The sequence below is a fragment of the Halichoerus grypus genome, chromosome 6 (assembly GCF_964656455.1).
Source record: "Halichoerus grypus chromosome 6, mHalGry1.hap1.1, whole genome shotgun sequence".
Lineage (NCBI taxonomy): Eukaryota > Metazoa > Chordata > Mammalia > Carnivora > Phocidae > Halichoerus > Halichoerus grypus.
The window spans coordinates 111,453,517-111,466,938 of NC_135717.1; the positions used below are offsets into that span (position 1 = coordinate 111,453,517).

At 37.8% G+C, this 13,422-nt stretch overlaps 1 protein-coding gene across 7 annotated transcripts in view; it reads left to right on the top strand.

Moving 5' to 3' along the window:
- The window catches only part of TMEM117 (transmembrane protein 117), a 494,145-nt gene that overhangs the window by 431,793 nt on the left and 48,930 nt on the right, over positions 1 to 13,422 (top strand). The window lies entirely within an intron of this gene.

The window sequence follows — 13,422 nt, forward strand, 5'->3', positions numbered from 1 at the left end:
TATTAGTCATAGGCTATGTCCTAGGGCAACAAAGATGAGTAAAATGTACATCTACTCTTCTAAGAGCCTCAACATCTCAGAAAAGAAGAATTAATGAAAATTAAATGAGAAAGTTTAGTGAATATTTAAAAATTGGAGACGGGATCAGAACTACATAATTCACATTTCAGTAGTTATGGAAATTCGAGTGAATTTATAATGCATTCAGACATAAAACTATATTTAAGAGGATAAATAAAAGGAAAAGAATTAAACTTGCTTGAGTTATATAGAGGAGTAGCAGCACTGTGTTCTGAACCAAATGCATAATTTTTGCCAAGATGATTAAGTGGAAGATGTTTATGCTTCCGTTGAAAATTTGATTGGTGTTATACAGCATGTTAACTGAAAGACATGCTCATTTTTACTTGCTTAGGAATCCTTAAAATGTTCAATAACGTGGCTGCATGTTTTTGCATAACAAAAGGGAACGTGCGTTACTGAATGTCTCAGGATAATGAGCATGTTACGTAGTTTAGCATCTGCTATATTTATATTATACTGCGGTCATTAATGGATACTTTTCCCTTCCACTGTCTAGAAAAAAGACATTTTTTTCCTTATCGTTACACACCAATTTGAAGTAGGAGTTGGAGTTTTTCTAGTAGCACATGACTCCAGTGTATTGCATTTGGAGTCATTCCTTTCAGCCTAATGTGCCATGCCGCTGGAGTTCTGGGTCGGTCAGAGGCCCCCAGTATTTTAATCTCATATCTCCACCAGTCCCGGGGCTGGCTAGAGAGCTCTCTCGGAATGCCCATTAAGGAAAATGCATTCCTCGACATCACACAAACAGCAAGTGAAACGGCCAGACCTAGGCCCGAACTTGTGTGACAGATTACAAATGTGTTTTTCTCTGTGGAGCAGTGAGGCAGCTCAGTAATTTCTAAATAGTAGACTTGTCTCCAAATGTAGTTTGACGTTATCTCTAGGTGATTAGAACCCTGCGCTTTTTTTCGTGGTGATTAATAACCCTTTTATTCTTTCACTGTAGAACATCAACAGAGTTGATACTAATTGTATTAGCTAAGGCTGATTTCCTTTGCAAGATCCAAAACAGTGCATAATCCACTAGGATGAGCTCCTTGAAGGCACGAGCCATCATATTTATCTTAGTATCACCACCGTTAGGCCAGCGTGTTGCAGTAAGAGTTTCCATAAATGTGCACTGAGTTGAATTAACTTCATTTGCTGTGGATGAATTTCAGCACTAATAACATTCTCAGTTCTCTTTAGGGTTTGAAGCTTGAAGAAGCAGTGCATTTCATTCTGCCAGTAAGTAAACAACTTCATGAGAGAAATATTAGCTCTTATAGTCCATTCATTCAGCTACTTTTGGAAAACTGTTGTCACTGACTAGACACAGCAACAAATTCTAGCCAGGCAGAGCAAATGTTATAATTTATAACTAAAAGATGTCTTTGGTTGGGATTTGGGCCAGTTTTCCTCAATGTTCATCTTAAATATTTGCTACTATTTTAACACATTTGCTTCTAAAGAATTCTAGAATCTTCCTGTAGCAGAAAGGTCTCATTTCCAGGTAAGTCAGAGACCATTAAAACTCCCAGTGAATGAGGTAAAGGGAAGGTCAGAAATACTTGTCAAAAGATAGAGTATACAAATAAAAATGTCAACTGCTTTATAAATGACATCTCGTCTCAGTGACTCTTTTTTATTTTATTTTATTTTATTTTATTATGTTATGCTAGTCACCATACATCATTAGTTTTTGATGTAGAATTCCATGATTCATTGTTTGCATATAACACCCAGTGCTCCATGCAGTACATGCCCTCTTTAATACACATCACTGGGCTAACCCATCCCCCACCCCCCTCCCCTCTAGAACTCTCAGTTTGTTTCTCAGAGTCCATAGTCTCTCATGGTTCGTCTCCCCCTCCGATTTCCCCCCCCTTCATTTTTCCCTTTCTACTATCCTTCTTTTTTTTAACATATATTGTAGTATTTGTTTCAGAGGTACAGGTCTGTGATTCATCAGTCTTACACAATTCACAGCACTCACCATAACACATACCCTCCCCAATGTCCATCACCCAGCCACCCAACCCTCCCATCCGCCACCACTCCAGCAAGCCTCAGTTTGTTTCCTGAGATTAAGAGTCTCTTATGGTTTGTCTCCCTCTCTGGTTTCATCTTGTTTCATTTTTTTTCCTCCCTTCCCCTATGATCCTCTGTCTTGTTTCTCAAGTTCCTCATATCAGTGAGATCATATGATACTTGTCTTTCTCTGATTGACTTATTTTGCTTAGCATAATACCTTCTAGTTCCATCCATGTTGTGGCAAATGGCAATATTTTGTTGTTTTTTTTATGGCTGCATAATATTCCATTGTGTATATATACCACATCTTCTTTATCCATTCATCTGTTGATGGACATCTTGGCTCTTTCCATAGTTTGGCTATTGTGGACATTGCTGCTATAAACATCAGGGTGCACGTACCCCTTCGGATCCCTACATTTGTATCTTTGGGGTAAATACCCAGTAGTGCAGTTGCTGGATTGTATGGTAGCTCTATTTTCAACTTTTTGAGGAACCTCCATACTGTTTTCCAGAGTGGCTGAACCAGTTTGCATTCCCACCAACAGTGTAGGAGGGTTCCCCTTTCTCCGCATCCCCACCAACATCTGTCGTTTCCTGACTTGTTAATTTTAGCCATTCTGACTGGTGTGAGGTGGTATCTCATTGAGGTTTTGACTTGGATTTCCCCGATGCCGAGCGATGTTGAGCACTTTTTCATGTGTCTGTTGGTCATTTGGATGTCTTCTTTGGAAAAATGTCTGTTCATGTCTTCTGCCCATTTTTTGATTGGATTATTTGTTCTTTGGGTATTGAGTATGATAAGGTCTTTATAGATTTTGGATACTAGCCCTTTATCTGATATATCATTTGCAAATATCTTCTCCCATTCTGTCGGTTGTCTCTTGTTTTTGTTGACTCTTCCCTTTGCTGTGCAAAAGCTTTTTATCTTGATGAAGTCCCAATAGTTTATTTTTGCCCTTGCTTCCCTTGCCTTTGGCGATGTTTCTAGGAAGAAGTTGCTGCGGCTGAGGTCAAAGAGTTTGCTGCCTGTGTTCTCCTCAAGGATTTTGATGGATTCTTGTCCCACATTTAGGTCTTTCATCCATTTTGAGTCTATTTTTGTGTGTGGTGTAAGGAAATGGTCCAGTTTCATTCTTCTGCATGTGGCTGTCTAATTTTCCCAACACCATTTGTTGAAAAGACTGTCTTTTTTCCATTGGACATTCTTTCCTGCTTTGTTAAAGATTAGTTGACCATAGAGTTGAGGGTCCATTTCTGGGCTCTCTCTTCCATTCCATTGATCTATGTGTCTGTTTTTGTACCAGTACCATACTATCTTGATGATTACAGCTTTGTAGTAGAGCTTGAAGTCCGGAATTGTGATGCCGCCAGCTTTGCTTTTCTTTTTCAACAGTCCTCTGGCTATTCAGGGTCTTTCCTGGTTCCGTACAAATTTTAGGATTATTTGTTCCATTTCTTTGAAAAAAGTGGATGGTATTTTGATAGGGATTGTACTACATGTGTAGATTGCTCTAGGTGGCATAGACATTTTCACAATATTTGTGAAATATCTTCCAATCCATGAGCGTGGAACGTTTTTCCATTTCTTTGTGTCTTTCTCAATTTCTTTCATGAGTATTCTATAGTTTTCTGAGTACAGATTCTTTGCCTCTTTGGTTAGATTTATTCCTAGGTATCTTATGGTCTTGGGTGCAATTATAAATGGGATCAACTCCTTAATTTCTCTTTCTTCTGTCTTGTTGTTGGTGTATAGGAATGCCACTGATTTCTGTGCATTGATTTTATATCCTGCCACTTTAGTGAATTCCTATATGAGTTCTAGCAGTTTTGGGGTGGAGTCTTTTGGGTTTTCCACATAAAGTATCATATTATCTGCAAAGAGTGAGGGTTTGGCTTCTTCTTTGCCGATTCAGTTGCCTTTTATTTATTTATTTATTTTTTTGGTGTCTGATTGCTGAGGCTAGGACTTCTAGGACTATGTTGAATAGCAGTGGTGATAGTGGATAACCCTGCCATATTCCTGACCTTAGGGGAAAAGCTCTCAGTTTTTCCCCATTGAGAATGATATTCGCTGTAGGTTTTTCATAGATGGCTTTTATGATATTGAGGTATGTACCCTCTATCCCTACACTCTGAAGAGTTTTAATCAAGAAAGGATGCTGTACTTTGTCAAATGCTTTTTCTGCATGTACTGAGAGGATCATATGGTTCTTGTTCTTTCTTCTATTAATGTGTTGTATCATATTGATTGATTTGTGGATGTTGAACCCACCTTGCAGCCCAGGAATAAATCCCACTTGGTCGTGGTGAATAATCCTTTTAATGTACTGTTGGATCCTATTGGCTAGTATTTTGGTGAGAATTTTTGCATCTGTGTTCATTAGGGATATTGGTCTGTAATTCTCCTTTTTAGTGGAGTCTTTGGTTTTGGGATCAAGGTAATGCTGGCTTCATAAAATGAGTTTCAAAGTTTTCCTTCCATTTCTATTTTTTGGAACAGTTTCAGAAGGATAGGTATTAAATCTTCTTTAAATGTTTGGTAGAATTCCCCTGGGAAGCCATCTGGCCCTGGGCTTTTGTTTGTTGGGAGATTTTTGATGACTGCTTCAATTTCCTTAGTGGTTATAGGTCTGTTCAGGTTTCCTGTTTCTTCCTGGTTCAGTTTTGGTAGTTGATACATCTCTAGGAATGCATCCATTTCTTCCAGATTATCTAATTTGCTGGCATAGAGTTGCTCATAATATGTTCTTATAATTGTTTGTATTTCTTTGGTGTTGGTTGTGATCTCTCCTCTTTCATTCATGATTTTATTTATTTGGGTCATTTCTCTTTTCTTTTTGATAAGTCTGGCCAGGGGTTTATCAATCTTGTTAATTCTTTCAAAGAACCAGCTCCTAGTTTCGTTGATCTATTCTACTGTTCTTTTGGTTTCTATTTCATTGATTTCTGCTCTGATCTTTAGTATTTCTCTTCTCCTGCAGGGTTTTGGCTTTATTTGCTGTTCTTTCTCCAGCTCCTTTAGGTGTAGGGTTAGGTTGAGTATTTGAAACTTTTCTTGTTTCTTGAGAAAGGCTTGTATAGCAATAAAAGCAATATACTTTCCTCTTAGGACTGCCTTTGCTGCACCTCAAAGATTTTGAACAGTTGTGTTTTCATTTTCATTGGTTTCCATGAATTTTTAAAATTCTTCTTTAATTTCCCAGTTGACCTATTCATTCTTTAGTAGGATGCTCTTTAGCCTCCATGTATGTGAGTTCTTTCTGACTTTCCTGTTGTGATTGAATTCTAGTTTCAAAGCACTGTGGTCCAAAAATATGCAGGGAATAATCCCAGTCTTTTGGTACCGGTTGAGACCTGATTTGTGACCCAGGATGTGATCTATTCTGGAGAGTGTTCCATGGGCACTAGAGGAGAATGTGTATATCGTTGCTTTGGGATGGAATGTTCTGAATATATCTGTGAAGTCCATTTGTTCCAGTGTGTCATTTAAAGTCTTTATTTCCTTGTTGATCTTTTGCTTAGATGATCTGTCCATTTCCATGAGAGGAGTGTTAAAGTCCCTACTATTAGTGTATTGTTTTCGATGTGTTTCTTTGATTTTGTTATTAATTGGCTTATATAATTGGCTGCTCCCACGTTAGGGGCATAGATATTTACAATTGTTAGATCTTCTTGTTGGATAGACCCTTTAAGTAGGATATAGTGTCCTTCCTCATCTCTTATTACAGTCTTTGGTTTAAAATCGAATTTGTCTGATATAAGGATTGCCACCCCAGCTTTCTTTTAGTGTCCATTAGCATGGTAAATGGTTTTCCATCCCCTCACTTTCAATCTGGGGGTGTCTTTGGGTCTAAAATGAGTCTCTTGCAGACAGCATATTGATAGGTCTTGTTTTTTTATCCAATCTGATAGCCTGTGTCTTTTGATTGGGGCATTTAGCCCATTTACATTCAAGGTAACTATTGAAAGATACGAATTTAATGCCATTGTATTGCCTGTAAGGTGACTGTTACTGTATATTGTCTGTGTTCCTTTCTGGTCTGTGTTGCTTTTAGGCTCTCTCTTTGCTTAGAGGACCCCTTTCAGTATTTCTTGTAGGGCTGGTTTGGTGTTCGCAAATTCTTTTGGTTTTTGTTTGTCCTGGAAGCTTTTGATCTCTCCTTCTATTTTCAATGACAGCCTAGCTGGATATAGTATCCTTGGCTGCATATTTTTCTCGTTTAGTGCTCTGAATAGATCCTGCCAGTCCTTTCTGGCCTGCCGGGTCTCTGTGGATAGGTCTTCTGCCAATCTAATGTTTCTACTGTTGTAGGTTACAGACCTCTTGTCCCGAGCTGCTTTCAGGATTTTCTCTTTGTCTCTGAGACTTGTGAGTTTTAGTATTAGATGTTGGGGTGTTGACCTATTTTTATTGATTTTGAAGGCGGTTCTCTGTGCCTCCTGGATTTTGATGCCTGTTGCCTTCCCCAAATTGGGGAGGTTCTCTGCTATAATTTGCTCTAATATACCTTCTCCCCTTCTCTCTTTCTTCTTCTTCTGGGATCCCAATTATTCTAATATTGGTTCGTCTTATGGTATCACTTATCTCTCGATTCTGCCCTCGTGATCCAGTAGTTGTTTACCTCTCTTTTTCTCAGCTTCTGTATTCTCCATAATTTGGTCTTCTATATCACTAATTCTTTCTTCTGCTCATTTATCCTAGCAGTTAGAGCCTCCATTTTTTATTGAACCTTATTAATAGCCTTCTTGATTTCAAAAGAACTAGATTTTAGTTTTTTTCTTTCTCCAGAAAGGGATTCTCTAGTATCTTCCATGCTTTTTTCAAGCCCAGCTAGTATGTTTATAATCGTCATTCTGAACTCTAGTTCCGACATCTTACTAATGTCCATATTGATTAGGTCCCTGGCAGCCGGTACTGCCTCTTGTTTTTTTTTTTTTTGAGGTGATTTTTTCCGTCTTGTCATTTTGTCCAGAGAAGAATAGATGAATGAGAAAACAAAATGCAAAAAGGGTAACAACGACCCCAGAAAAATATACACTAAACAAATCAGAGGAGACCCGAAACCGGGGGGAAAAGAAAGGGAAAGAGAAAAAAAAAGAATATGATCAGGCTGGTGAATAGATCAGAGCCACACACTGCATTTTGAGCATAGTTTGGTCTGTTAGAAGAAACTGCTTCCCAAAATTTTAAAGAAAGAAAAACTTATATATGTACAAAAATAAGAGTAAATACGATGAAGGGATAGAATATGACTGTAAGGATGAAAATTATAAAAGATTTTATAAAAGGAATTGATAAGATAAGAAGTTGGTTGAAAAAAGAAAGAAGAAAAATTAAAAAACAAAAAAGGGGAGAGAATGTGATCAGGCAGGAGACTAGAACAATGCCATACACTAGAGATTTAGGATATATTTTGGTCTGTTAGAAGAAACTGTATCTCAAAATTTTAGAGAGAGAAAAACTTATATATATATATATATATATATATATATATATATATATGTATGTATATATATACACAAAAAATAAGGTTAACTACAATGAAGGGATAGAATATGACTCTGAAAATGAAAAATAAAAAAGATTTTTAAAAAGGGATTGATAAGATGTTGGTTGAAAAAGAGAAAAAGAAAAATTCAAAAAAAAAAAACAGAAAAAGAAAAAAAGAAAGAAAATTTAAAAAATTAACTTTGAAAGACTAAAGAATCAGGGGGAAAAAAAGCCATGAATTGTATGTGCAGTATTCCCCTAGTGCTGGAGTTCTGCAGTTCTCATTGATCGGTAAACTTGGTCTTGGCTGGCTGTTCTTGCTGACCTTCTGGGAGAGGGGGCCTGTTGCAGAGATTCTCAAATATCTTTGCCCAAGACGGAATTGCACCACCCTTGCCAGGGGCCAGGCTAGGTAATCTGCTCGGGTTTGCTCTCGGTAGTTTTTGTTCCCTGAAAGCTTTCCGTACAGCTTTGGAGGACGAGAATGAAAATGGCAGCCTCCCAATCTCTGGTCCTGGAGGAGCTGAGAACTCAGGGCCCCACTCCTCAGTGAGCCCCCAGAGAAAAGCAGTCAATCATTCCTGTCTCCCTGGTCTCCGGTGGCACTCTGTGCTCACCCAGCCTGAGACCAAGTATTTCTATCTCTGGCAGAGGGCTGCTGGAGGGGATGGGGTGGGGGGATGGGGTAACTGGGTGATGGACATTAAGGAGGTTACATGATGTAATGAGCACTGGGTATTATATAAGACTGATGAATCACTGACCTCTACCTCTGAAACTAATAATACACTATGTTAATTAATTGAATTTTAAAAAATGATGATAAAATTTGTAGCTACCTATTATTGCTACATGTATACTCATTCCCTCCTCCCCCCCACCCCCTGGAAACCACCACTTTCCATCTGTCTCTGTGAATTTGACCACTCTGTCTACCTTATGTAAGTGGAATCCTGTGGTATGATATTTTTTGTGGCTGGCTTATTCCACCTAGCATAATCTCTTCATGTTTCATCCATGTTGTAGCAGGAAATTCCTTCCTTTTTAAGCCTGAACAATATACAAACCATGTGGATATACCCATTTTGTTCATCTACTCATCTATCAATGGCCACTTGGGTTGCTTGCACCTTTCCGCTTTTGTAAATAACGCCGCTAGGAACATGGGGCTCCAAGTACGTGTCTGAGTCTGTGCTTTCAAGTCTTTTGTGTATATACTCAAAAGTAGAATTGCCAGATCATATGGTAATTGTACTTTTAACTTTTTGAGGAACTATCATATTATTTTTCTTAGTGACTATACCATTTTACAATCCTAGTAGTGCACAAGGGTTGCAATTTCCCACATTCTCCCAACACTTGTTATTTTCTGAGATTTTTAGATCATACCCATCCTAATGGATGTGAAGTGGTACCTCATTACTGTTTTGCTTTGATTGTCCTAATGATGAGCCATACTTGTTTTTTTTTTAATTATGAACTTTTTATATTAGTTAAAAGAAGGCTTTTATTTCTGACTGAGTTATTTGGAGCTCTGCCTCCTAAGAACCCCAGGGGCCCTATAACCTCCTAAATTCCCATGCTGTAAGGTAGCTTTTCCAATAGAAATACAATGTGAACCACATAGATAATTTTAAGTTTTCTCGTAGCCACATTTAAAAGAAAAAGAAATATGTAAAGTTAGTTTTAATATTTTATTTAATACAGTATATCCAAAATACTATCATTTTAACCTGTAATCAATATAAAAGTTTTTAAGGAGGTATTTACATTCTTTTTTCATACTAAATTGTTACTGTGCATTTTCTGCTTATAGCACATCTCAATTCTGACTATCCACATTTCAAGGGCTCAATAGTTACTACTGTGTTAGATGGGTCTAAGATCTTGATTGTAATTAAACACTGAATAATGCTGTGAGAAATCTTAAGGCAATAACAGCCAATTATCATTACATGATTTACAGAAATCCTGTATACCTGGCAGCTTGTGAGTGGATGAGGACATTTTGCTGCCCTGCCACCATCCACCCATTGGCCACACACACTCATAAATGGAAGGACACCTCCTTTTGGATAGCAACATCAAGAGGGTCCCACCATTTTGTTATATTTTACTATAAGGTGACAGTATTGTTTTATACTATTTCACATTTTTTAAAAACTTACAGTATTTCAGCTAACCTAGAACTGATAAAACATTGTTTGGCTAGTGTGGGAACCTCACCACAAATGCTTTGATTGCCCAGCAGTCAATGTATGAACAAAGTTTGGAATCACACCATTCATGAATTGGTTGGTTTCTATATGGGTGACCACTTGAATATTTGATAATGGCCTTTAAATCAGCTCTATTAGTTCTCCTATCTCCTATTATATCTCCTATTATATCTCCTATTATATTTCCTATCTCCTGATAGGAGTATCAGGATGCTTTTAAAAATTTTTTCTTCTCTCTCTCTTTTTTTTTCCAGCAGCTGGGGAGTCACACATACCATTCTAACTCTTTGATCATCTAAGTGATTTTTTAATCTCCTCACAAGCCAAGGCACTATAATGTAAATAAAGCCTGATTGGTGCCAAATCTGAAATTGTCACATGAGATACTAGATCCTCTGAGATCCTTGTCTGCTTTAATAACAGTGATGTTTCATAAGCCAAGAGTCATCTTCAGGGCCAGCCTATCACTAATAACCATAAGTTCAAGCCCATTTCAGTGCTCCTCAGAGTTTCCTATTTGTTCATCTCTGTACAGCTGCATGCCAGATAGTTAAAGAACTTACAAAAAATTAAGAGGGAACCCCTTGTCAGGTTAAGCTTAAATGTTGACAGCTTGAATCACAAGGTAATTGTTCATGAATTAGTGATGCTGTGAGCTTCATTGAAATTTAATGGACAGTATTGATCTTTCTAAGCTTCCTATAGAATTTAACCATTTTTAATTGCTCAGAGTGTCAGATACCCCTGCTTGCACTGGATTTCCCCTTCGAACTAGGAAGTAGCTACCAGGGAACTAAATCCTTGCCTGTCGCCACTCTAGTCCCTCAGGGCACTGAGCTTCCCGGCAACGCTCAGTGACACTTGCTAACCCACTGACTGGTGGGAAAAGTTGTATTCTTATCACCATGAGCCCATGGATTCTACCTATGATGCCAAAAATAAATTTAGCTAATTAAAATAATAAATATTTATTCAATAATTATGTGAGTGTGTGCCAAATACCAACTCTGAGCTAGAGGCATCACACTTACTATCAATTTATCACATAAATCAGGTGCATTTAGATGGAACGGCCATTTTTCCATTTTATGTGTGTAAACAGAGGCCCAGAGAAGACACATCTCGACAGTGTCACTTAACAGCTCTAGCACACTGGACACGTTAGGTAGCAGAGCTCCAGTTGTCCCTATTTATAGGGTGGGAGCAATAACACTGCCACTAAGTGTTGCTGTAGGAAATGAATTACATAGTGTTTTATTTTAATCTTACTTTATTCTTTTCACTTTGCAGGAATGGAATGAGTTTGTGCAAAGCATTTCACTTTTGATTAGAAGGTGAAAAAATATCTCCTCACTTAGATTCATGAAACCAGTCTTCACTGAGTTAGACCAGATTGCTCTGTATCAGACAAAGAACTGGGCCAAGTGGAAAAAACAAAACAAAACAAAAAAAACCCTGAATAGGCTTAGGCTTATTTAAGGTTACCTTTCAGTATTTTACAGTATGACCACGATCAAAGTGTTCTATAGATCCCTGTTGTAATCTAAATTAAAATTTATAACATAATTAATGTAGAAGTTTTCAAGCACTAACATAATCCTATGACATTTTTTAGGCAGATCCAGCTTCCAGCTAAGGGCTTATAAAAACAAAATTAAATGAACTGCACACACACATACAAATATTGAATCATATCTGCTATGGAAGTACTAGTATTCAGTTTAGAAGATTTTATTTATGGTCAACCGTGTGTGTGTGTGTGTGTGTGTGTGTGTGTGTACCCAGTTTTAACTTGCATCAGAAGATTTAAAATATCTAAAATATCTATAACTTTGAAATATTTTTAGCTTTAAAATAATTTTATATAAAAGCTATACCTATTCAGTTGCAACTGATACCAAAAGATTTAAAATTTCTTTTATTTATTTATTAATTTATTTGAGAGACAGAGAGCAGAGCGAGAGAGAGAGAGCGCGCACACCAGCAGGGAGAGGGAGAAGCAGACTCCCTGCTGAGCAGGGAGCCCGATGTGGGGCTCAGTCCCAGGATCCTGGGATCATGACCTGAGCCAAAGGCAGATGCTTAACCAACTGAGCCACCTAGGTGCCCCGAGCTTGAAAATTTCTTTGTCCATCGACAGTTTCTTATCACATTACATATTTTTATTACAATTGATAAAAGTGAAAGACTACTTAGGGAGTGTTTCTTAATATTCAAAACTGATAAACCACAACTGTGTTGTCCAAACTGCCGAGACAATTGGTACATCTCTCACTTCTCTGACACTGTGTTGTTCTTCCCAGAAGTGTCTTGAATCAGCCATTTCATGTTTCTTGCTTCAGACTGTATGGTATAAATGTCATTGTTTCCATAAGTACTTCTTAAATACCAACAATATGCCAGACCCTAGGCATGCAATATGGTGGATAAAAATGACATTACCCTTTTGGAACCTAGAATCTGGTGGCAGAAGCAGATATTAATCAATGAATCATAGAAAGAAATACACAAGTACAAGATGCTTTGTCTTATGGAGAAGTACAGGGACATATGAGAACATTGAAAGGGGGCCCTGGCATAGTCTAAGGAGCTTGGTTAGAGATCCCATCTCTGACCAATCAGCCAGAGGGGGATGGAGGGAAAGAACTTGGGCTTTGAATAGATACAAGCTTTAGTTTCAAATCTACCTTCTGGGTCCTGAGGTAAGTTGTTGAAGTTCTCTGAAATCTAAGTTTCCTCACTTATAAAAGAACTTTATTGTATTTACTTCGATAGAGTTCTGAAAGACTATAAAATAGATTTATTAGTGGCTGGCACGTGGTGAGCATTTAGTAAATAATAGTGTCCTTTCTTTTCATTGCTCCTTTGATGACAAACTTTGACTTAATGCTTATAACATTGTATTTTTCTTCTTAAGTATTATTCCAAATCCTATCCAGGTCAAAGAAAAGTAATTATAATATAGAATTGTATCTGCTGTACAAATACTGATACTCAATTTAGGGCATTTTATCTCTAGTCAAGTGTTAGACCAGTAATGTAATTAAGTGAATGGATTCATTGACTTTAGGAAAAGAGCATGCATTATGCTTATCATTAGCTTGGCTGAGTAAAGCCATGTGACTTAAAGGAAAACCTACAGAACTAAGAGTTGAGAGAACATGATGTAACTGAGGTGCTTGAAAAGTCGTGGTGCAGCTCTGGGCCTCACAGGAATCCTAAATCCCCTTTAGCTCAGTCATTTGGGGAAGCTGGAAAGTGATGTTAGTGCCCGTTACACATGGTTGACTCTTATTCTTTCTGGTACTCATAGCTTAAGGGTCATCTCCTTTGAGAAACCTGCCCTGACTCCCTAAAAGTGGGGTTATGTGTCAGTCCCCTGGGCTCCATTAAAAAACAACCCTGCAACTCTTTACTGAATGTCTGTGCATAGGACTGATTATTCACCATACTGTGGTCTCCATGAGGAGTGGCACAGTGCCAACCTCCCACCTCAGCCCTTGGCACAGTGCCTGGCACTTAATAATACTATTTAGGGAATATCTGGTTCATCATCTAAGACAGAAAAAGACCAGTTATGTGCTCACCACTGTTCTGAAAAAGCATATA